The following is a 24,999-nucleotide window of genomic DNA, read 5'->3' on the forward strand; positions in this document are numbered from 1 at the left end:
TGTTTTGGACTCTAGATTTGGCTATAACATTCATCTGTTTAGGGAGTTGGAAAGAGTCAAGTCGGATTTGTATTATATTTAATAACGTAATATTTTTCATCTTTCCTCAGGCCAGGATGTAACATGCTTCACTTGTATCACTGCATGATATAATAACTGTAACTCTTTATTTTAGTAATATAGGTAAATCAGTTGTATTTCCTGAGCAACCTGCTTTTTCCTCACACTGTCACAAAGTGTTGCTCAGAGGGAAGTGTTGTCTATGTATTTATCAAATTAATGAGGTCTCAATTAATGAGGCTGTGTGTCGGACAGGGTCGTCTGCAGTACGGGGGCCCCACAGGGAACGGTTCTGGCTCCGTTCCTCTTCACCATCTACACTGCAGACCACCCAGTGCTTCCTGCAGAAGTTCTCTGATGACTCTGCAATAGTCGGCCTCATCACTGATGGGGACGACAAGGAGTACAGAGGACTGACTCAAGACTTTGTGGACTGGTGCCAGCTGAACTACCTCCAGATCAATGCCAGTAAAACCAAGGAGCTGGTGGTAGACTTCCGCAGGCACAAACATCCTCCACTGCAACCACTGAACATCCAAGGTATGGACATTGAGGCTGTGGACAGCTACAGGTACCTTGGTGTTCATCTGAACAACAAACTGGACTGGACTCATAATTCAGACGCCCTCTACAGGAAAGATCACTGTATTAATCTGAATCCTTCTGAAATGTGCTGTGAATGAATGCTGATGCAACTCACTGTGGGAAAGCTGTTAATAAATGAATCTGTGACACATGCAACACATTCACAGAGGACGAGGACACAAAGGGAGGACACACAGAGGCTGTGTTAAAGTCAGAAATCCAAATCTTTAGTCAAAAACAGGCAGCGGTTACAAACAGGAAGACAAGCAGTCCATTAAACAGTCTACAGGGTCAAACATACAGAGAATTCAAACAGCAGTAAAAAAATAACTGGACACTGAAAAACTTAAAGCAATGTGTGACGCAATAAAAGGAAGCAGCGCAGTATATTCACTGAATTATCATCAATTACAAAAGAGAAAAACGACGATTTCTAAGGTTTGTTTTCTTAAATGCAGGCAGAGTGTGGCTGGTAAAGATGGAAACATACAGAATGTAAACTGTGTGAGTTTGGTGAACTTTGTTAGTAACAAATGAGGTAAAAAAACAAAACAGACAAAACACAGAAAGAGGCTCTCAGTATTCATTAATAAATAGAAAGCATCTAAACATTCTGGTCGTGGATTTTTACAGTCTTAGTTCCGCTCGCTGTCATTATTATAATCATCATGATCAATGGCGAGGTCCTGAGGTGGGCAGGGCTGTCTCTGGTGATGTCACCATGCATCTGGCACGTGTTGCTGAAACATCCCAGTAGTACACTGGTGTAGTTTCCTCTCCAGCTGTTTAACATTTGACACTTCAACATTAAGGGGAAGAAGAAGAAACAGTGTTAGGTCAGGTGACCACATGGTTTCTAAAATAACTGACAGGAAGTAACCAGGCCGTTAGAAATGGATGGCATGTGTTTACTTACCAAAAGCAGAAGCACACAGATGGCAGATCAGATGCTGAATGTTGCAGGAACATGCTCATGTGTGGTGGTTATTCAGTGCTGCTCCAGCAGGTTAGACAGTCCAAGACTGATATCCTTCCCATCTGAGAGTTTGAAAACACACATGCAAAGATTTATTTTGTGTTACAGTCAAAGTTGGATGTTCGTTTTTGTCCTTTAAAAATGTTTGTGTATTTGAAAGCACTAACATTTAAGGATGACTCGGATCGTCTCTCTCTAAGAGAATCTCCTTTAAAGGGGAGACAAGTGTATCCACTGATCCACGTCACTTTACCTGGATGATGACTCCTCTCTCCCTCACTCAGAAACACTCCTAATATAACCAAGCAAATAAATAATATTGAAGATTTACTTACATCATTACAAAAACATCAAAAACATCTCCCTTTGATTCCATTTCTCCATTCCTGCTAAACATCAGGCAACAAATATCCCAGTAAATCACAGTAAAATGTAAAGCACATATTTTCTCTGCTTTGTCTAACCTCTGCAGAGCCTCTGTCAAGAAAAACATATCTGTAAGCATATAACAAATATACATTTCATAACACTGCACTGGACAAACCTCGGTCAGTTGATTTCCTCTGTGCAGTTCAGACGAGCAACAGTCAGCAAGTCAAGGTGGTGAGATGGACTGGTGCCCTTTGTGACTCTGCTAGTTCTTCTGAGGAAACACCACCGTCTCTCCACACCGTCACCATCTGTGAGCACAAACGGCCGCTCTGCTCTGCCAGCATGAGCATGTAAGAAATCAGACATCACACACACAAGGGGGGTGAAGAAACATTAGGGCTCAACTTTGGATACATTAGATCTAAACTGATAAAACTAGCTCTTAGTTTCAGCAATCAGACAAACAATGATACCAAACTGATTCTGTATGAATACAATATGGTATTGTCAATACAGTGAAATTAATGTATTAAAAGTAATATATATATATTTGATAAATTAGAATATATTTTTCTTTTTCTTTCATTTAACAATTGCATCTGAATGAATTAAATATTGAACCAAAATATATTGTCACATTCTTCATTCTCAAATACAAATTTCACAAAGTAAATTTTTGATTAACATAAAAAATATGAATTACAAAAAATAATTGTATATTATTAAAATATTATGCAACTGTGACCAAAGTCAGAATCATCATTACAGTATTGTGGACTTAATGCTTGATAAACTTCAGGGGAGATCATGATGACAGAAAACTGTAAACAACACTCTGAAGTCTGAAGCTTCTTTTCTTGTTTCTGTGACCTCAGCACGCTGACAGACCTGAAGTTGCTAAAGATTTTAAAAAGTGATAATTACAGGGAAGAAACTTCTCTTTTTCATCGCTTTAATCAAACATTTGATGCCTCAGCTGTCTCAGTCCTAAAGCATTCTGCAACTACAACTAACCTGAGGAAGCTTTTATTTGGCTGCAGGTGCCCCTGTACATCCTTCTCAGCAGCACACATGTGGGTACCATTTAATCACACTTCTTCCTGAGCTTTGCTTCATCACAAGACTAAAGGTGGCATCCCGTGTCACAGTCTTATCATCATCCAATTGGAGAAGAAACATTTACAGATCTCCTGGTTTTGTTTTCTGATCCTGCAAAAAGACTGAGGACAACAAAGCCCAGAGAACACGAGATACACAACATCCAACATTCAGACTCAACAGCCTCCATAAATGAAGAGCACCAGGTTGGTCCAGTTATACTAGATATAAGCATGCTTCACATTACTGTGTATGAATAATAATCAAGAAACAAACTTTGAAGATGCAGAGCATGATGTCCCATCATCAGACTGCAAACAAATATCCACCAGGCTTTTTTGTTGGCAGAGGTGATGATTCTCCCATCAGGGATCAGTAGCATGCATTAACCTGTGATATAAGCAGCAGTCACTGAAATATTACTGTTTCAGATATGAAATCTGCCACATAAAATCCAGGGTGGGAGGGATCTCTGCAAACTGACTTACCTCTGCAAGTGTGAGGCTGTTCCTCCAGCTTCAACAAAAATCTGACTCTCCCGTCACAAACAAAAAACTCCAGCAGGGAGATAGAAAACACTGCCTGGGTCTTGCTGGATGTTGCTGATCAGAGTCCACACATTAGCAGAGTGCTGCTTGGTCCCACTGACCCATGTGGACAGCGACTGTGAAGAACTGTTCTGGCAAACGGAAAAGAGAATTAAAATGACAAAAAGCCAAACAGGATTTCCACAAAGACTCTCTTGGAATCAGCAATCAGAAAATCATTGGTTCATATTACAATTAAATATGACCAGGCTCCTTAAATGTAAGCAGTTAAGATCTGATTTGATTTACATCCTTCACACAGCACATGTGTCCAGGCTGTCAGGTAAACAGAATTAATCTCAGGTAACATGACTCAGAGTAGAGATTCAGTAAGAAAGATTGCTAGCTCTAATATTATTACCACACCAACAGCTCAGATTTCTAGAAGTATTTAAACAAATGTCAGTCTATCCATTCATTTTCTTCTGAATATTCAATTCAGGTTCACAGTGGGAGGGTGGGGTGGGGGGGTGTCGTGGAATTTTGTAAATAAAATCTGCTGTGATCAAGCTATTTATTACTGCGCGCAGGAGAGCCAACACACATCAAACATCTAAGTTCACAGTCATGCCAGCTCTGCCACAGAAGTGGTGCTCACACTCCTCTTTGCATTCCAAGGAAGAGGGAGGAAGTTACAAACTGATCATACCACACTTCACACGCCTCGCTATGAAACCTAACGGATCAATGGTTACGCTGTTTTGTGCCCTTGGCCTTATCAGCACCTGTAAAGGGAGTTGTTTTCTCAAACTGCTGATGCTGAAGTAAGTTCATCTAGTTTTAGAAACTTTCACTGAACAGTCTATAACAGTGTCACAACTAAGCATATGCATAAGCACTTAAATACTTTAAATGAGAATAATAGAAACTTTCTATTAGAGCCTGTCCCAGTAGTCATAGGTAGAGCAAACCTGGACAGGTCACCAGTCTGTCAGAGGACTAACAGAGAGACAGACATCAGAGTAACAAATCCATTTAAAATTAATGTAAGCTTGCTGCAGCTGTATGTATGAACATGTGATCCTGTGCTCACAGTCCACCTCTCAGGAACCTGCAGTTCATTTTAAGTCTACTTTAAACAGACCTCACAAAAGGCTGATGTGGCTGGATCAGTAGTCTGATTTAAGTACGATACCTTTGGCCAGGGATTAATCTGGTACATCTCTTCACTGTAATCTTACGTATTATCCCCACACCTGAATTAAAAAGTACTGGGAAAGTCTATGCCAGGGTGCTGGAAAGGAGAGTTCGTCCGTTAGTCGAACCTCGGATACAGGAGGAACAATGCGGTTTTCGTCCTGGTCGCGGAACACTGGACCAGCTCTTTATCCTCTCGAGGATACTTGAGGGTGCATGGGAGTTTGCCCAACCAGTCTACATGTGTTTTGTGGACTTGGAGAAGGCATTCGACCGTGTCCCTCGGGGTGTCCTGTGGGAGGTGTTGCGGGAGTATGGGGTGTCTGGCCCATTGCTACGGGCCATTCGATCCCTATACAACCGTTGTAAGAGTTTGGTTCGCATTGCCGGCAATAAGTCGGACTCGTTTCGGTGGGTGATGGGCTCCGCCAGGCTGCCCTTTATCACCGATTCTGTTCATAATTTTATGGACAGGATTTCTAGGCGCAGCCAAGTGGCGGAGGGCTTTCACTTCGGTGGCCTCAGAATCTCATCTCTGCTTTTTATGGATGATGTGGTTCTGTTGGCTTCATCGGTGAGGGCCTCCAGCTCGCACTGGAACGGTTCGCAGCCGAGTGTGAAGCAGCGGGAATGAGGATCAGCACCTCCAAATCTGAGGCCATGGTTCTCAGCCGGAAAAGGGTGGAGTGCCCACTCCGGTCGGGATGAGTTCCTGCCCCAAGTGGAGGAGTTTAAGTATCTCGGGGTCTTGTTCGCGAGTGATGGGAGAAGGGAGCCGGAGATCGACAGACGGATTGGTGCTGCGGCTGCAGTGATGCGGACGCTGCACCGGTCCGTCGTGGTGAAGAGGGAGCTGAGTGCAAAAGCGAAGCTCTCAGTTTACCGGTCGATCTACGTCCCGACCCTCACCTATGGCCACGAGCTGTGGGTAGTGACCGAAAGAACGAGATCGCGGATACAAGCGGCAGAAATGAGCTTCCTCCGAAGGGTGGCTGGCCTCTCCCTTAGAGATAGGGTGAGAAGTTCGGCCATCCGGGAGGGGCTCAGAGTAGAGCCGCTCTACTTGAACTTTGACAATGAAATCTACAGCAGGGGCGATTGTGGCTCAAGAGTTGGGCGTTCGCCTTGTAATCGGAAGGTTGCCGGTTCGAGACCCAGCTTGGACAGTCTTGGTCGTTGTGTCCTTGGGCAAGACACTTCACCCGTTGCCTACTGGTGGTGGTCAGAGGGCCCGGTGGCGCCAGTGTTCGGCAGCCTCGCCTCTGTCAGTGCGCCCCAGGGTGGCTGTGGCTACTATGTAGCTTGCCATCACCAGTGTGTGAATGTGTGTGTGAATGGGTGGATGTCTGGATATGTAAAGCGCTTTGGGGTCCTTAGGGACTAGAAAGCGCTATATAAATACAGGCCATTTACCATTTACCATTTAGAGCCGCTGCTCCTCCACATCGAAAGGAGCCAGTTGAGGTGGTTCGGGCATCTGACAAGGATGCCCCCGGCGCCTCCTGGGTGAGGTGTTCGGGCATGTCCCACCGGAGGAGGCCCAGGGCAGACCCAGGACGCGCTGGAGAGATTATATCTCGGCTGGCCTGGGAACGCATTGGTGTTCCCCGGATGAGCTGGAGGAGGTGGCTGGGGAGAGGGAGGTCTGGGCTTCTCTGCTTAGGCTGCTGCCCCCGCGACCCGATCTCGGATAAAGCGGATGAGGATGGATGGATGGATGGATGATATTTACAAATAACAGATTCAGCTGATGCAGCCTGACTCAATCTGATTCCAGATGTTCAGCACACACAGAGACACAGAGGGACTGTTTAAAGTTTAGTGTTAACCTGAGTCACTGATCATTTACAGTATTACAGAGTCTGGCAGTCTTTGCATGATGTCCACGTCACTGTAAGTTTCTAGCTGACTCTCAGGTGTGACAGGTGTGCCAGCAGGAAAGAGTAATAATAACCTGCATCCTGAGGTTTGTCATGCAGGATTAAAGGAGCCAGGCTTTGTTCATACAGCTAGGATTGTATTTTACACTGACCCTGGGTCAGTATAAGTATCATACAGTTTAAACGAAGCACTGAAACGTGCACATATTTATAACAGATGCATTGAAGCTAATCGAGATATTTACTGTCAATCTGTGGCTGCGATTAATCACTTTACTGGAAACTTTATTAACTAGTAACTTTATCAGTCATGACAGAAGCTAATATTTCTGTGCTAACATCGTTTAAACAGTAACAGCTTTACTACAATATAAGCTAACGTTTACACCGTAACTTTAAGCTAGCACCATAAAGACAGTAAAACACGTAATAATATCTACAAATGCATCTTAAAGCTGTTATATTAGCACTCGGTGTATTACTAACATAACCACATTAACATTATTGACACTCGCTGACTTTTAATAGTCATTCTATAAATGCTGTCTGTTTAAATGATCTTACCTGTAACACTGCTGTATCCACCGGATTCCACCCAGAGTGGATTCTGGAGTCTTCCCACGCTCCTGTTAGTGATCCTCCATCTGGATGGATGATAACAACCTTCTGAACAATCTAGCAGGTGGAGATGGCCCATATCTATGGGACTGATTTGTGCTAATAACGCCTGATGGACTGAACATCCGAAGCGGGTCTCACCCGGTCACTAGCTGTGCCATTACCCAGCATACACCTCTCCCTCCATAAATGCAATAAACGATACAAAAGTAATGGCCTATAATTAATTTATCTGCTGTATCTGATGTTTCTCAGGTAGTTGTTTACATTATATAATATATTGTGTTCAGTACACGTCACTACAATGTGATTTCGGAAATGTATAAATATACGGACAACAGGCTCTTCCGCGGCAATCTCTTGTCGTCAATAAGCAACGTTTAGGGAGCGCTATAGTATTCAATAGGAGGACCCTGCACGTCAATTCTCGACGCGAGGGGGGTACCCTGCGCGTCGATAAGTGAAGCAGAGGGAGCCTGACCATGCGTCACACATTTGACGAGTTGGGAGTGAGAACGTGTTGAACTGTCAACTAACATGGTTGGAAGTATATGATGAAAAGCTATCACACCGGAAAGTGGCAAAGACAAAATAGGCTAAGATGGTAAAGTTAATTAAGTATTTGCAGAGGTGTTGAGCAAAATGATGACCTTTCTGATCTCAGCTAACGCAAATGTAAAGAGACACATTTTTCTACATGTTAGCCCAGTTTCACTGCTGTTTATCTGTGTGGTAGTTAAAATTCCTAATTGTTCTCACAGAGAACTGCACAAACTAGAACTTGTGCTCAAAACATCATATGGAAACACTGCAGAGATAAAGACACTGCACAGATTAAGTACTTCAGAAAACTAGTATTCACTGTAAATTTTTAGTTGGTTCACTCTTCTATAGTTGTATGCAGTATGAATTATTGTTATCATACAGTACCTACCTCATTTAAGATGTAACTGTCTATGATGCCAACAAAGAAAGTTCATATGATTTAGATTCTGTCCTGATGATTCTCTCTCAGAGTGATTAACGGAGCTACTTGTGTTGCTTCTTGTGCAAAAATGTTGTGAAAAATATTCACAACATTCTCTGGACGAATTCATGGATTTTGCTGTTGCTGGTATTTAATAAACTCTCTACTTGAACTTTGACAATGAAATCTACAGCAGGGGTCCCCAAGCCCCGGGCCGTGGACTGGTACCGGTCCGTGAGTCGTTCGGTACCGGGCCGCGAGAGTTGAGGCTCAGGTGTTAAAGTTATGGTTTTCAGGGTTTTTATCATTTTTTAAAAAAATTGTTTTTATTGTTAACTCGGTTTCCCTGGGTCTTTTCCCGTGTGTTATGAATAAATCTTCTTGTTTTGGTACCGGTACTGGTTTTATTTTGTTGTATTTATCCGCAACACCTTAATGACTGGTCTGCGAAAATATTGTTGGACATAAACATGGCGCAAAAAAGGTTGGGGACTGCTGATCTAGAGTAATAAGGCAGAGGGAAATATCAGAATGCCTGCATGTCCTTTCTAAAATGCATTAATGCATAAACAGGCTGACATTAATACAACTTAATTAATGTTTCAGAGATTTATTTAGAATTAACCTAACATGTATGTTTTTTGTATTCTGGAAAGAAGGCAAGGTACCCAAAAAGAGCACACGAACAAGGAGAACATACAAGGCGTAGCTGGCTGCTGCATTCTTCTTAGTGTGAAACTGTGCCAACTACCACACAACTGTACTGCCCAGCTGTGAAACACAATGTCATTTTCTTCTTAATAAAAGTGAAAGATAAAAGCATTGATAATGGAAGATAAAGCTTTGCATTACTTTTTTTTCAGCATGGCTTGTAATACTACACCCAGTCATCCTCTGATAACCCCCTGATGTATTACTTAACCTAAACATGCAATTTCCTGTTTTTAAAGCGCTTCCACCAGTTTAGGAAAAATGGTTGGTTAACTCATCAAAATGATGACCTCAATGTGAACTTTACATTAGTTTTATTATCACCAGTCAACGGTTTTAATCCATTACTGCAGAGGTGCATTTTTCCTAAGTAATAGCATGTACATTTAAAAAGAGGAGCTTTTCCACATGTTGCTTGTAGTGACATAATAAAAGAGAGGAAAAAAACAAACAAACAATAAATTAACTTTGACAAAGGTTGCCCAGATGCCCACTTTCCTGCTTGTTACAAAGAAAGTGCCAGGGGTAATTAAGTGGTAATAATTTAACAAATTATCACATTATTATGTTCTGGCTTCTGCCTTGTTAACCCACTATTACCACTTTATTACTGAGCTGTATTTCCACATTATTACCCCCAGTTTTGGGGCACTTATTATCCAATCACATAAATTTTAATGTAATATTACTCAGCTATAACCACTGTTGCTATGACTTGGATATTAAGTTTTTATTACTTTGGAAAATGAGTAGTAATAACTTAGAAATTGCTACACTTTAATTGTGCACTTCATTTTTTCACTAAAAAGCTCAGTTACAAATTAGAGCATAATTGCTGATTAATTGTTTATTGAATTAAGTGTTGCTGAAGACCTAGTCAGCTAATCAACTTCTGACTTTAACCAACTCAACTTGACAACGTGAACCTGCATGAACCTATCTGAAAGATTCCGGGATGAAAGAAAAAAGGAGATATGAAGGCAAAAATGTCAAATTACAAGATTTATCATTAATACTATTATTAATAATTGAACTAAAAAGAAAAAAAAAAGCTGCTATCACCAATAAAACAAATGAAATATAACAGAACCAAGAGGTTGGTCACAACACGAAGTTAAAAAGCCGAAATCAGCGAAAATCACCAATAACAAAATAGAAAAAAAATACCCTCCTCTCCCCAGACAGCATCCACAATACAAACAGAGTTTCCCTTTGAAACTTATGAAGGAATTATTAAGAAATATATAGAAAATTAAATAACAGAAAAAAAATCCTCACTAATTTTCACTATTGACTATAAAAAAAATATTTTTAATGTGTTACAGAGTATAGCATGGTGGAAAAGGATGGAGAGAATCCCCCACTAAGCTTTTGGACTGACATCACGTTAGATTTTGTTTTGTATTTAATTGCATGCTTTGGTGTTTTTTTTGGTGTTTGATGTAAAGTGTGGGCCACACCCATGTGGGAGTGGAGATTCTCTCTCTGTGCCCCTGATAAGGAAACTGGACCAGTTTTGGGGAAGTTCTAGCGATGTGGAGACCCAGCCTCGAACGAAGTCAGGCCTGAAAAGGTGGGTGGCAAGCCTTTTTGAGGAAGATGCAGGATTGTTACGTTTTGGCTGCCTGTTCTTCCAAGTAACCACCTTTCCCCTGTTTGTAACCAGGCTAATTATCCTGACCGCGGTGGCTTTGGGCCTTGGATTCCTGGCCAGAGTTGTGTCTTCAGCCAGTAGTTTTACCCGGAGAAAGAATAAATGAATCTTGTGTAACCCATTGCAGTGTGCGTGTGGTGGTGCATTACTGGTCAGTATTAGAGCTACCACTTCCTTGTACGGAGGCCATTTTGGGCCCTACGTAACAAATGGGTCCACAAAAAAAAGCAATTTTCTGCTAACATTTCTGTAAAGCAAAACTCTATTTTACCACTTAAAGACAAATTGCGCTCCTTTTTCACCTAAATACGATGTATTGTAATTGGTCCAGTCCAGAGTTGATCATGACCAATTGGCGAATCCGCCACCTTTCATTGTTTATAACATTAAACAAACAAACAAACAAACATAAAAACGAAAAATCACCATCGGCCCACCGGATGGCCAGTCCAGATGTGCGGTCAGCTGGTAAGTAACAGGCATCTCCGAAAACATTAGGGCACTTTTGCAAATATTTGAAGTTTACACAGCAACATTCTCACCTGAAAATATCTTAAAAGTTTATTTTGTGATCCAGAAAGATTAATATTTCACTCCACCACTCTGTGTTCCTCTGCAACTGAGTTTTAGACAAAATGCATTCTGGGATATTTGCCTGGATTTGGCTACAGTCATGTCATGATACAGCTGTATCATAAGACAACAGGACTGTCATTCTTATCACATGAAAATTCATCAAAATCAGGGTCCTCCTCAACACAATCCTGTTTCTGACACATTCTCCTCTGTGTCACTTTGACTGTCAAAGAGTTGTGCCAAAACCTCACTGACGGTAAAGCTACAGTTGGTCTAAATTTATGAGATGAAGCACCCAGTGTTTTTAAGAAAGACAAAGACCTTCATGACTGTTTCTGCAGTATGCAAAAATTTGAAACTAAAGTTATTCACCAGAGATAATAAATGCAAAAATTTCACCAGTGATGTTCAGTATGGGTTTGATTCAGTATGATAATTCACGTGCTCCGCCTCCATGCTGGGGCTCTGGCTGGGCCTTGGGGGCTTCGGTCCTCGTTGGTGTGTCGCCGAGGTTGTGGGTGGGTGGGTACGTGGGGGCTCAGCCTTGGCGCGGGGGGCCTCTAGTTCATCGGCCAACTTGGGGGCTCTTAAACTGGCAGGGAGGCTGTTCCATTCTTGTAGGAGTTCACTCTGCAGGTGGGGGAGAGACATAGGAGAGGTGGAGAATGGACTCAACCTGGGTGTCTATTGTCATGTGTAGCCTGGGAGATGATTGAAAGATGGGGCGGGTATAGTTTCCTCTGTGGTGGGGTTGGGTGGGCTGCCCCGGGTCCCGTGGGGCTTGGCGGTGCTGCTGCCGGGTCCCCGGTCTGGACGGACCTGGGCCCCTTGCCTTGGTGGGTTCTGGGGGGCGGGGGTGCCTACTGGGGTCAGCGGGGGAGCTGGTGTATGAGTGTTTGTTGAGTATTTGCTGAGTATTTGTATGTGTGTGCATGAGGGTGGGAATGCACGTTTGTGTATGTGTGTGCATGTTTGTCTGTGTCTATATGTCAGGTCGGATCTCGGACTCCACCTCACTGTGAACATCTCAGGCCCTATGGATGCCTATCTCCCCTCACCACACTTCCTGCCGGTGGCTGATGCCCTCAGGCGTCGGTGCGTTGGGGGTTCTCGGTGTTGGGCTGGGCGCTCAGGTATGTTCCGGCTCACTCCCGGCGGCTGCATGGCGAGGCCTGCCGCCCGTGGCTCGGCCGGGCCTCTTCCGGAGTGTGGGGGCCCTCAGGCCTCTGGGCCTGTAACTTGGTTCACTTTGGCACTTTTTCTGTTCCTTCATCTTTCTTTCTCCCCTTCCTATCCCCCAGCCATGTCTGTCCCAGCTGTAACAACTGAAAATAAAATAAATAATAACAACAAAGGTCAATCAAATGGACCAAAACGGCAAGGCCGTGACGATCCACTTCGCAAAGTAAATCCATTGGGTATCTTCGTTTGGCTTTCAGACATCAATTCTGATGGCTAAAACACCAAACGGGACAGGCAAAAAAAAAGAAGAAAAACTTTACTTAAGATCACAAAGTTAGGGCAAGTTATTCATTATAAGTACATGGTACATAGAATAATTTGATTTTTCTGACGGAGCAATAACTAAATGATACACTTCCACTGATATAAACATTTTAATTTCAGCTACATAAAAATACACATTTTGTGGCAACTTACTATTTTTAATATTGCTTCTTACAAATTTAGTGGCACTTAAAAATGAAATTATTTTTTGTCATCCTTAAACTTAGACATTTCTAGTACAACACTTCTTAATGTATAAATATAAATAATGCGTGTATATATATATATATATATATATCCATCCATCCATCCATTCGCTTCCGCTTATCCTTTCCAGGGTCGCGGGGGGCGCTGGAGCCTATCCCAGCTGTCATAGGGCGAGAGGCGGGGTACACCCTGGACAGGTCGCCAGTCTGTCGCAGGGCCAACACACAGGGACAGACAACCATTCACGCCACATTCACTCACACATTCACACCTAGTGGCAATTTGGATTATCCAATTAACCTATCCTCAAACTGCATGTCTTTGGACGGTGGGAGGAAGCCGGAGTACCGGAGAGAACCCACGCAAACACGGGAGAACATGCAAACTCCACACAGAAAGACCCCAGCCTGATGGTGGAATTGAACTCAGGACCTTCTTGCTGTGCGGCAACAGTGCTAACCACCGTGCCACCGTGCTGCTATATATATATATATATATATATATATATATATATATATATATATATATATATATATATATATATATATATATATATATATATATATATATATATATATATATATATATATATCAGGTATATTTTAGTGGGTGAGTCACTCCAGACCCTTAGCTGTAGAAAAGAGCCTATATGAATCAACTGTCTTGTCATTTGGGAAGGCAACATTGCAGACATAGAGGACAGTTACAAGTACCTGGGGATCCCACAGGCGAATGGGAACCATGAAGAGGCCGCTAGGAAAGCTGCAACCACCAAGTACCTGCAGAGGGTCAGGCAAGTCCTGAGGAGTCAGCACAAGAACAAGCTCTGAGTACAAGATCCATAGAGGCTGGGGTCTATCACACCAGGCAAGACCCCAGGTGCAGGCTGTGTAAAGATGCCCCAGAGACAATCCAGCACATAACAGCAGGGTGCAAGATGCTAGCAGGCAAGGCATACATGGAACGCCATAACCAAGCGGCCGGCATAGTGTACAGGAACATCTGTGCCGAGTATAACCTGGAAGTCCCGAGGTCAAAATGGGAGATGCCCCCAAGGGTGATGGAGAATGACCGAGCTAAGATCCTGTGGGACTTCCAGATGCAGACGGACAAAATGGTGGTGGCTAACCAACCGGACATAGTGGTGGTAGACAAACAGAAGAAGACGGCTGTAGTGATCGATGTAGCGGTTCAATGACAGCATATCAGGAAGAAGGAACACGAGAAGCTGGAGAAATACCAAGGGCTCAGAGAAGAGCTCGAGAGGATGTGGAGGGTGAAGGTAACGGTGGTCCCCGTGGTAATCGGAGCACTAGGTGCGGTGACTCCCAAGCTAGGCGAGTGGCTCCAGCAGATCCCGGGAACAACATCGGAGATCTCTGTCCAGAAGAGCGCAGTCCTGGGAACAGCTAAGATACTGCGCAGGACCCTCAAGCTCCCAGGCCTCTGGTAGAGGACCCGAGCTTGAAGGATAAACCGCCCACAGGGGCGTGCTGGGTGTTTTTTTTTTTTTATATATATATATATTTAGTGCTGTCAATAAAAAATTGACAGCACTAACGAATTAATCTAACAATTTTCTGTAATTAATCGCGATTAATCACAATTACTTGATCATAGCCTGGTTGCAATTAAATTTTTTCAACTTTATATTTAAGCTTGTAACTGACATTTATGCAATATAATGAAGTAAATGCAGAACAAACACAAAGAATATATGCTTGAATTCAAAGGGAATTTGAATAGATTTTGTCAGTCTTTTAACACAGGTTCTCTCTTGTGAAATACAACTTTTTAAAAACTCCATATACTAATAGGTAAGTATACACTAATATATAATATGTATTAGTGCTGTCAAACAATTAAAATGTTTAATTTGATTCATCACAGGGTTACTGTGGATTAATTTTGATTAATCACGATTAAATATCATTCATTTAAATCTATATTAAACATGTATCCACTCTCTCTCTGACACTCTTGGGGAGGCACTTCAAGTCCTTGAAACGAGGATCCAAAGCTGTGTAAAGCGTGTGTTCTCAACGATATTAATAGGTTTGCAGTTTGTTGCAATCCACTTGGCAATTGTGTCAGTCAAGTAGGTAGACTGACTGAGCCCCCGATGGTCTGTGAGTGGTTTGTCGCAAGCTGGGTGATGCGTTGGCCAAAGTCCTAGCAGCATCCCTGACTACCGTATGCTTCACGTCAGTGTGATATTTTAAGCTGGAAGTGCTTTGGCGAAAAGAAAAGTCGTTCTTGCACAATGTGCAAAATACTTTATGTCGGGCCAATCTCTATCTATCTTGGGTCCTCTACCAGAGGTCTGGGAGCTTGAGGGTCATGCGCAGTATCTTAGCTGTTGGTAGGACTGCGTTCTTTTGGACAAAGATCTCTGATGTTGTTCCTGGGATCTGCTGGAGCCACTTGCCTAGCTTGGGAGTCAACGCACCTAGTGTTTTGATTACCACTGGGACCACTGTTACCTTCACCCTCCACATCTTCTCGAGCTCTTCTCGTGTTCCTGATGTTGCTGTCATTCGGAACTGCTACATCTATACATCTATCACTACAGCCATCTTCTTCTGTTTTCTCTTCCACCACTGTGTCCGGTTGGTTAGCCACCACCATTTTGTGCGTCTATATCTGGAAGTCCCACAGGATCTTAGCTTGGTTATTCTCCACCACCCTTGGGGGGCGTCTCCCATTTTGACCTCAGGACTTCCAGGCCATATTCTTCACAGATGTTTCTGTATACTATGCTGGTAACTTCTTCCATGTATGCCCTGCCTGCTAGTAGGCTGCATCCTGCTGTTATGTGCTGCGTTGTCTCAGGGGCATCTTTACACAGCCTGCACTTGAAGTCTTGCCTGGTGTGATTGACCCCAGCCTCTATGGCTCTTATGCTCAGAGCTTGTTCCTGTGCTGCCATGATTAGTGCCTCTGTGCTGTCTTTCAGTCCGGCTTTGTCCAGCCACTGGTAGGATTTCTGGATATCAGATCAATATTAGCCACCTCCTCTATCTGCCGGTGGTACATACCGTGCAGGGGCCTGACCTTCCATGATGGTTCCTCCTCTTTCTTGAGTTTCTGTTGCCTGAGGTATTCAGTGAATACACGGTTTGTTGGGTCCATCTTCCTGATGTTCGTTGTCTCATCCTGGACTGTGGTGCTGACACTCACCAGTCCCCGGCCTCCTTCCGCTTAGCATACTGCCTCAGGGTGCTGGACTTGGGGTGAAACCTCCATGCATGGTAAGGAGCTTCCTTGATGTGTGTGACTTCTAACTCCTCCTTTGGCCAGCTTATTATCCCAGCAGGGTACCTGACCATGGGCAGGGCGTAGGTGTTGCTAGCCCGGATCTTGTTTAGGATCCATGTGTGGCATTGAGTCATAGGCCTTGTTGTAATCAATCCAGGCAGTGCACAGGTTGGTCAGCCTAAGTAGTATATGACTGGTACCTTTGTGGGTGGGTGGGGGTTATGCCACCATACGAACTCCAGCAGTGACACCTTGTGCGTGTACGAGCACGCGCACATGCACGTACATGCACGCGCGTTCACTCATCTGAAAAAGTGACACTTCCAACCTCCGGCCATGTTCCCTCTGCTCCTACTTCACATCTCCCCTGACACTCTCTTCTTCACCTCTCCTTTGCAGCTGGTCCAACACCTGCCTCCTTAAACTGGTGTGTTGTAACCCTCCTGTCGTGTTCGGGTCAAATCTGACCGACTTACAAATTAAAAAACTCATAAATATTGTGTTTTACATCCGATTGCCTCGAGGCCTTATGACATCCTCCACACTATGCACTTGAACATATAAAAGTGATGAGCACCTCTTTCGTTGAATTTTGAGTGTTTTAATCAACTTTGTTACATCTGTGATGTTCCCGGTCAAAAGTGACCGCCATAGAAAATGAATTGGAATCCATCCCCCCCTTTGGCCTCTGACTCCCTGAATGGACTACTGAATGACAAAATGAAAGGCCCACTTTTATGACCTACTGAACAACACACTGAATGTCCCACTGAATGACGACTGAACGACCCACTGAACGACCCATTGACCCACGCACTGAACTGAATTTGGTGGTGAAAAATGTTTCTTATGTTAATTTAAGAGCTATTAAAACTGACCAGTCAATTTTGACTGGGAACACTAAAGTAAGGGGCGGGAGGTGAACACGACTGGAGGGTTAAATCTCTATACCTCTGTTGTGAACTTCACACAAAGTTTGTGCTAACAAATTCAAACTCATGAAGATCTCCTTTGGAAAACACACATTCACAAGACAAATTAAAAACAGATTGCTCAAAGTAAAAGCAGAGCCCTCACAGTGGGTAGTACAAAACACAGTGACAACCTGTGTATTAAATACCCTCACTCCTAAAGCATAACTATAAAAAAAAAATGGCATTCAGGGGGTTTTTACATTAAAATAAAAAAATTTAATCTGAAAATATTGAATTTTAGTAAAAACAATGCTCTGTAGTTTGATACTGTCGTTACAGACAAAGTGGATGTTTAAAGCCTTTGAAATGTCATAAGTCTCCTTATCAGCTGGAAATATTCAAGTCATAAAATGACTTTTGAGAGCAGCTAAAAACTACTAAACAACAGCAATGTTGAGCCTGTTCCAAAATTTGAATGTACATGTGATGAAGGTGCGGGTCTTGTTGAATTATTAGTGTGGATGCTGATTAAGCATCCACAGTATTGTTCTTTGAATCTTTAATATTATAATATTTTACTATCTATTTCATACGTTTTTCGCCATCTATCTCCTTCAACACTGTTCAACGTAGAAAAACCATTCAACCATTGTTAGATTCCTCTTCTTTTGGACATAACTGCTTGTATATTTCGCTTGTATTGTTGAATTATTAAACATGTTTTTCGTTAACCTGTAGAGGCACAAAAAAAAAAAAATTCTTCTGCTTAAATATCGGCCTAGGGTAGTGTGGAATTACAGGGATTATTTTACATAACCATCATCTTATCATTGCATTAATTATCATTTCATCAAAGTGTTTATTGAAGCTGCTGGCATTATGTTATAATTTATATTATAGGGGTTATCCTAATCAAATATTAACATGTTTATTACAGGTGCAGTTATAACTACTTTAAAATGATTGAGTTAAATATATATGTATCATAACTCATAGGCTGAGTATATGGGTACAGTAAAATAGTAGCTGAGCAAAGGCCTGAATGTATTCAGCTTCTTGTGGTATTTGAGTTTGCTTAGTTACAGGTGACGGAAGGATGTCCAGCCCATGGTGACCTCAAAGGCCTTAGATCATCACCATATTCTTAAGAGTATGCCACAAGGAGGAACCTCTATGTTGCAGTTAATTCTTAAAATACATGAATGTTCTGTACATGCAAATTATGTGCTTGTAAACGCAAGAAGGGGCGTTACAATACCCTGATGTTATAAAAGCAATCTAGAGTGTATTTTGGGTAGAGATGTACAACTGTTTTGCAGTTTACACCTCTCCACGCTGCGTGCATTCATTAAAATCAATTGTTTGAACGGCCTTTTCTGGACTATCATTGTTTTACTCTCATCCTCAATTTCGGACCCGTAACATTTGGTGCATTGGCCGAGGGTTGAGGGAGAAAAGGTGGAGGTTGAGACTGAGAGGGTCCAAGGTGCTCAAACAGGCAGACACGAGTCAGTGGTCGAAGTGAGTGGACATAAGCCGGCTTATTCAAAGGTAAGGCACTACCTGTTGAATTATTTCCAAACAGTGCTGAATTGGTTCTGACAAAATTGAAAGTCTACTCACTGAAAATTACTGATAAAGGTCTGTTTTGGTTTTGGTGAAAATCTCATGAGAAGTTGAAGTTGAAGTAATGATAAGAAAAAGAGTAAAAGTGAGTTAGAGTCTCACTAAAGGTACCGGGTTAAAGTCCCAAAGGAATAAGAATAAAGAGGATTTAGGATAAAGAGCATTTAGAATAATAGGTAATTGGTGAAGTTTGTGACATTAAAGTCTCAATTGAATATAAAGCCGGGCTTGGACACCGATATGGTGGGTTTATGATTTTCGGGGTGTCTTCAAAAGTAATTAAATAGTATAGAACGGAACTGTGGATAGTTCTAAGAAGTGCATTTCTCGGAGGTGACGCCCAAATTTCCTGAGGACGCCGGGGATCTTCCTTGGATAGGGATAGTCCGACTTGGCCTTTCGTGGAGAACTTGGGAAACTCCAAAATAGGCCACTGACTGGGTCAGTTTGCCGTCCGGGCGGTGGTTTGCACTTTTTGGTCAGTAGAAACCGGGTTTCATGGCGTCTAACTTTAACTTAAAACTTCGGGAAGCCTGGGATGTGAAATGTCCCCAAAACAGAGCTTTTCGGCAGGGGTTGAGTTGATTGATGCTTTTAAATTGTGTAGGGTCTTAGATATTTGACCACGGTCCGGGGCCGAGACTGGTTAAATTGATCACAAAAAACTCAGGGAGTTTGTCCCTTGGAGGGTTAATTTAAAAATTGTCTAAATTGTGTAGGTTTTGGAATGAGAAGCCTAAAATCTGTGCAGTTGTAATCATAGGACGTCTGTGTAAATATATTAAGAGACTTGTCTGAGTCTGTGAGTCAGGCTGGTATTATTTTTAGACTGTGTGTGTGTGTGTGAGAATGCAAATAAGGCAGCTGAGAGGTCAATAGAGTATGAGGAAGTTTATAGAGACTGCTAGACATTGCTGATGCATGTACGCTGGTTTTGTTTATTACAATATGTAAGTAAATTTTTATTTCTTGCCATGACTGTATGACTTTTTGAGGGGTTTTGAGATAGGATACATAAACTGTTGATACTTAAGACCGTTACCTGGGTTCTGAGAACTGAAATTGAATTTGAGATAATTTAATTAATAAAGATGTCTGTAAGCGATGTGTGTTTTGGGGTGTCGAAGTAAGATGTTTTAGGATTTTTAGATGGGTTTTGTTTCAGTTTGAGATAATATATACAGTTACATTTTCTGTGTGTGTGTTGTTGAGTGACAACATGCGCAGTTTAAATTGGGTGCTGTTCCTTCCTCTTTTTAGTTTCAAAACACAAAGGCTGTGAGATTAAAAATTACTGTGAGTAACGGTTTGACTTTTGACTAGGGAAATAATATGCTTACTTTTGGGTCTATGAAGATATTTGACCTTCAGTGATGTTATGAGAGGTTTCAGTTTTCTTTTTCTTTTTTCTTTTGACTTGCTCTTTCTGATCATGGAAGGCATGTCCAAGATACTCGTATGAAAGCGTATTTTGTGTGATTTTAACTGTGTGAATGCTGTCAGTATTTGATTTGAGTGACTGGGTGATTTGTCTGAGTAAGTGAAAAGGGGAAGTCTGAGAGAGAGAAAGGCAGTGCGTGTGAGACGATTTATGGCGTCTGAAAGAGGTTAGAGCATTTAAAAGGTGTGTATGGAATAAAGGAGTGTGAAATATATTTCTCGTGTGATGAAAAGTAGGATGTGCTAAAGTTTGAAAGTGTTTTTAATTCAAGAAAACAAAAAAACAAAGGAGTTAGATTAGTTTGAGGAACAGGAAATATTGCTCTATGTACCGGGGCTGCAGCGACAGGAAATAGTGAACAGGAACTGTGCATGCCCATATATGGGAACTGAGTGTGTACAGAAAGAACACAAAGAGAGAGATTTAACTCTAGGCACATGAAGCAAATGAAGCCTTTAAGAAAAAATGAATATAATACTAATTATATGGTTTAGTGTGTCAATACAGGTGGGCGTCTTTCAACTTTGCAACCTTGAGTTCAGCAGCAGAAAAGTAGATTAAAAGAATTGGGAGAAAATAAGCCAGTCTTTGGCTCGAAATTGTGCAGCTTGAGCTCTTACTTTGTCCTTCACCCCGAGAAGACACGTAAAGGACAGTCAATCGCCTGATGAAGACCGATAGAACCTCGTGGACTTGAATACAGCAGGCAAACGACAGTGCCACTGATCCATTAACACTGATGACGACTGACGACCAGCAGCAGCATGTAAGAGTAATGTAACATGTACTGTGAAAATACAGGCTGGGCAGTTGAACAGTGGGATAAAGAATTGTGGAAGAGCACTACACATTGACTGATATTTTGCCATGCTGGGACTTAATCTGAAAGAAAGACTGTAAAGAAACAGAGAAGAAGACAACAGCTGAGTTGAGACTGTGTTCGCTGGAGTTTTGAAGCCCGAACAGGACATTGTGCAGAGAGGACCAGTGAGAGATGAAGCTGGACGAGTTTGACTGCGAGAATATAGGATATAATTGGATTGAAAATTGAAACCTGAACTCATGAATTGTTTAGGGATGTCCACCACAGCATAACAAAGAGGTAAACATTAGAAAAGGTAAGAATAATGAAAGAAATAATTGTTATTACCTTAATGAATAGAAAACACACATACAAATTGTTACATGTGAGATTATTTTTGAAATGAATCACAAGTGAGATAGTTTGAATCTAAAGCTCAGTGGTGAAATGCATAAATTAAATATGAATATATAGGATGCAATGAAGAAACAGCTTACACGTAGTGTACATTAACATGAATACATAGAAATGCAATGAGAAACTCAATGAATTAATTTAATGAAGAAGCAGTTTACACCCAATTAACATAAAATGCAGGGAAGAACACGCTTACATGCCTGGCATAATTGGTGTTTCTGACCAGAGACAGAGAAATGGGTTATTTAACCACTGGTGATAATAATGAAAATGTCTTAGTTTTGTTATTTTCAGGAGTAAAGCAGACTTGGACCGGCTCTCCACAGCAGCAGTCGGAAGAAAGTTAGAGGTTAACATCTATGGATAAGTTAAGGCAAGTTTCTGGTTGAATTGTTCACAGCATGATGTGTCCAGGAACCTGAAAAGCAAGCCCCAGCTCCTGGCTGAAGACTAGGAGGGCGGTAATTTAAGGTGGGAAATCAAAATGTGGGTTAGTAACTCGGGAAAAAAGAAACTGACTGCTTAACTGGAGAGTTGGGAAGAAGTCTGGGAGACTGTGAAGTCATAGATGCAAAATAACATATACCCATACACACACAACAGAAAATGCATTAACCTTATAAAGACAAGCTCCTGAAGCTTAATGAACAGATATTGATTAAAAACCTGGCTAAGAACATAAGCATATGCAATGAAGATCTGCTTGCTGCTTGTATGAGTGAGAGAATGGTGTGAATGGTTCATAAAATAGATGGAAAAACAAAAGAAAAGTGTCTATAAGAGTGACTCAGGAGTGCTCTTGCACTGAGTGATCAAAACAAGTGATTAGTATAGAAAGAAAATGAAAATAATTCAATAATGTGATAAAGTTTAAACATGTATTTATTTTGCCAAGTTAAATTGTTGAGATATGGCTGAGTATGGAAAAAGTTTGAGAGCTCGTGTGAATGTGGACAGAGGAGGTTGCTGTGTGTGTGTGATTGAGGCCTTAAAGGAGGGGTAGATTGTTCAGAGGTGCAAATTTGATTAAGAGGTTTATAAATTAGTGTTGACATATTGTGAGAACGTGCTTATATGTTAAGGTTGAATGTGAGTTTGGTAAAGTGCTTAAAGGGGATCTCGTGTACAAAACGGTGTAGCTTTTTACGTTTTGGGTGTGTTCTATGGGTGAAATTTAAGATTGTTGAAGATTTTTGAGGTTGTTGTTTTATTTTTAAAGAGGGAGTGTTAATAAACATGGACATGTTTAAGGGTTTTGTAACAGTGCACTTATAAAGAGAAACCTGTCAGGTGATTTTGTTTTGTACTTTGATGAGCTAATACTCAGCTCTCTTTTTCTCATTTTTGTTGTAAGCAGGCCTGCAAAGAGAGTGGATAACAGCGCTGACAAAGTAAAAGGATTGCCATGAGCCAATCCAGTCTAAAAGCAGAAAGAACTATTTTCTTAAAAACAAAGTAAAACAAATAAATGAGTTGATGTTGCTGAGAGTGAAGACTGAATATTTGCGAGATAGTCTCCACTGTCAGCAATACCTGATGGTAATGCATGTGAGTGAATGTGTGTAAATGGATGGTGACTGGACGGACCAGGCAGACCATAGGTTGGACCGACTGGACACTGACAAAAGACTGGACTAAGGTTGGACACATGACTGATAATTGTTCTGTTTTAACTTTTTTATATTACAGGTTGGATGAAGTGGAGAAACTGAGTATAAAAGGTGATGTTCTGGTTAACACACAGGTTTTTGTTTCTAGGACGTTTCAAGGATGCAGGCTGTGGATGGAGCCAAGAAAGGATTTGACATGATGATTAATTTGATTTCATTCCTTAAATACAGGTTTGAAGCTCCGGAGCATTTATGCCTAATATGATAGGACTAAACTTTTCTTTTAATTCCCTAACCTGAGTGAAGGATTTTGAGTTTGTAACACATGAGATGTGTCACAAAAAGGGGGGGTGTTAATATATGCGATTAGCTACATGAAATGTGTTCTTTTAGGGTTACTAGGCAAATGTCTACGTGACCTTTGCCTAATAACCTTTGTGATGATAAACTTGTTTACCGACTTGCTCTCTTGTAGAATATACAGACTTAGAAAGCTCTGAGTTCTGAGAATAACTCTGTTAAGTTGACAGGAAACACGTCGAGACAGCAATATAGGGCAAATCTGTTTGAGCTTGTAATTAAATGTGGGACTTGAAAAGAGGAAGTAAATTTGGTACAGGACGTGCTTGAGACGATCAGACGAGAGAAGGAGAAGGTCAGGAATAGTTTAAACTAAGATTGAGAAAGTAAATGGGGTGAAAGGGGGTGTAGCTTCAGGGCAGTTCACAGCCTGGCGTAAACGCAAGGTGCTGTCACACAGCTTAAGTTATTTGGTTGATTTATTTTATGACAAAATAATAAGGAAATATTAAAATATACAACACGTTGAGAAAATTTCTTTTGTTATATTTTAGTGTTTAACATGGAAGATGCCTCTCTGGAGCTTCTCTCCTGATGCTACTCCACCAAAAGAAGTTCATTTATAGAGACTATGTCAGCTCCCAAACAGACAACAACAAACCAAGATTAGCAATAAACAATCTAAACATAAATAATAACAAATGAAGAACAATACAGAATCCAAATCTGAACCAAAGAACAAAATAGTGAAATGTGGATTATTGGGTTTTTCTCTGTATATATGAAGTATTTGTAATGTGTATCTGCTAATGAAGGCTTGTAGAGGCCAGTTTATACTCACAAACGAGTGCTCAGCCAGACTGAAAAACAGGAAGCTTTAGTGCACAAGGCATATTAATAAATATAGACACAAAAAGAGGAACTCCCCATATAAATAACGTTCAAAAATGTGTGAAGTATAAAGTACCGAAATAACACTATATAAGTCACAGCTGATGATTCTAATGTTAGAGAGCTCTTGCAACTGGCGTCTGAGCTGTGCAGAGGTCTCTCTTAAGACAGGTACTTATGTAGGTTAGCATGAGGTTGAGTTAATTTATACACAATGCATAACTGTGCTTGTTTAGAGTTGATGTTCTATCCAAGAGGGTTTTAAGCTTCACTGGTGAGAGTGTCCAGGTGATACATGTTGGGGGAAGATGAGAACATAGCAGGTGAATTGCATGCACGCTTACAAACACACATGATTTATATATAGGCCAGGCCAAAAGCCTGGACTTGATGTAGCTTTTAACTGTACAGCTCCTAACTTGTAGGAATGGCGTGGAGTGTAATGAATGAATGCAAAACATGCTTACAGACACAAACATGACAGGGGTTTATTTTACAGGGTAAAGGTGGACCACAGGTTGCTTTGTTTCTGCTTAGCAACTACTGAGGTAAATGGTGTTAAAGATAAATATGCAATAAGTGAACAGGAAATGTGTGAGGGTGAGCCGGGTGAAACAAAATGTTGTAGATAATGGAAACTTGTCTAACGGGCATTAACAGTAACCTTTGCATGTTATGTATATGCTGGAGGCCAAAAGAGGCGTAAATCCAGATAGAAAACTTTGAAGTGTGCTTTTTAGCGGAGATTTAGGCTGACAGGGGGATGGTGTGTATTTTACTTGGGTTGTGTTTAATAAGACTAAAAG

General features: G+C 41.5%; 1 protein-coding gene and 1 long non-coding RNA gene across 3 annotated transcripts in view; one reads left to right on the plus strand and one right to left on the minus strand.

Moving 5' to 3' along the window:
• LOC116335941 (butyrophilin subfamily 2 member A2-like) overlaps positions 1 to 24,999 on the plus strand; it is a 144,752-nt gene that overhangs the window by 9,345 nt on the left and 110,408 nt on the right. The window lies entirely within an intron of this gene.
• On the minus strand, positions 857 to 7,475 carry LOC120433134. 2 transcript variants are annotated; one of them, XR_005608348.1, is made up of 8 exons: positions 7,260 to 7,475; positions 3,580 to 3,770; positions 3,368 to 3,481; positions 3,008 to 3,213; positions 2,166 to 2,327; positions 1,789 to 1,913; positions 1,562 to 1,683; positions 857 to 1,444 (listed from the first exon to the last, which is right to left on the minus strand). It is a non-coding gene; the product is annotated as an uncharacterized LOC120433134 (long non-coding RNA). The 2 variants fall into 2 exon arrangements; XR_005608346.1 differs by lacking the exons at positions 3,368 to 3,481; positions 3,580 to 3,770; positions 7,260 to 7,475 and having other exon boundaries at positions 3,008 to 3,352.

Source organism: Oreochromis aureus, linkage group 3, assembly GCF_013358895.1.
Source record: "Oreochromis aureus strain Israel breed Guangdong linkage group 3, ZZ_aureus, whole genome shotgun sequence".
Taxonomy (NCBI): domain Eukaryota; kingdom Metazoa; phylum Chordata; class Actinopteri; order Cichliformes; family Cichlidae; genus Oreochromis; species Oreochromis aureus.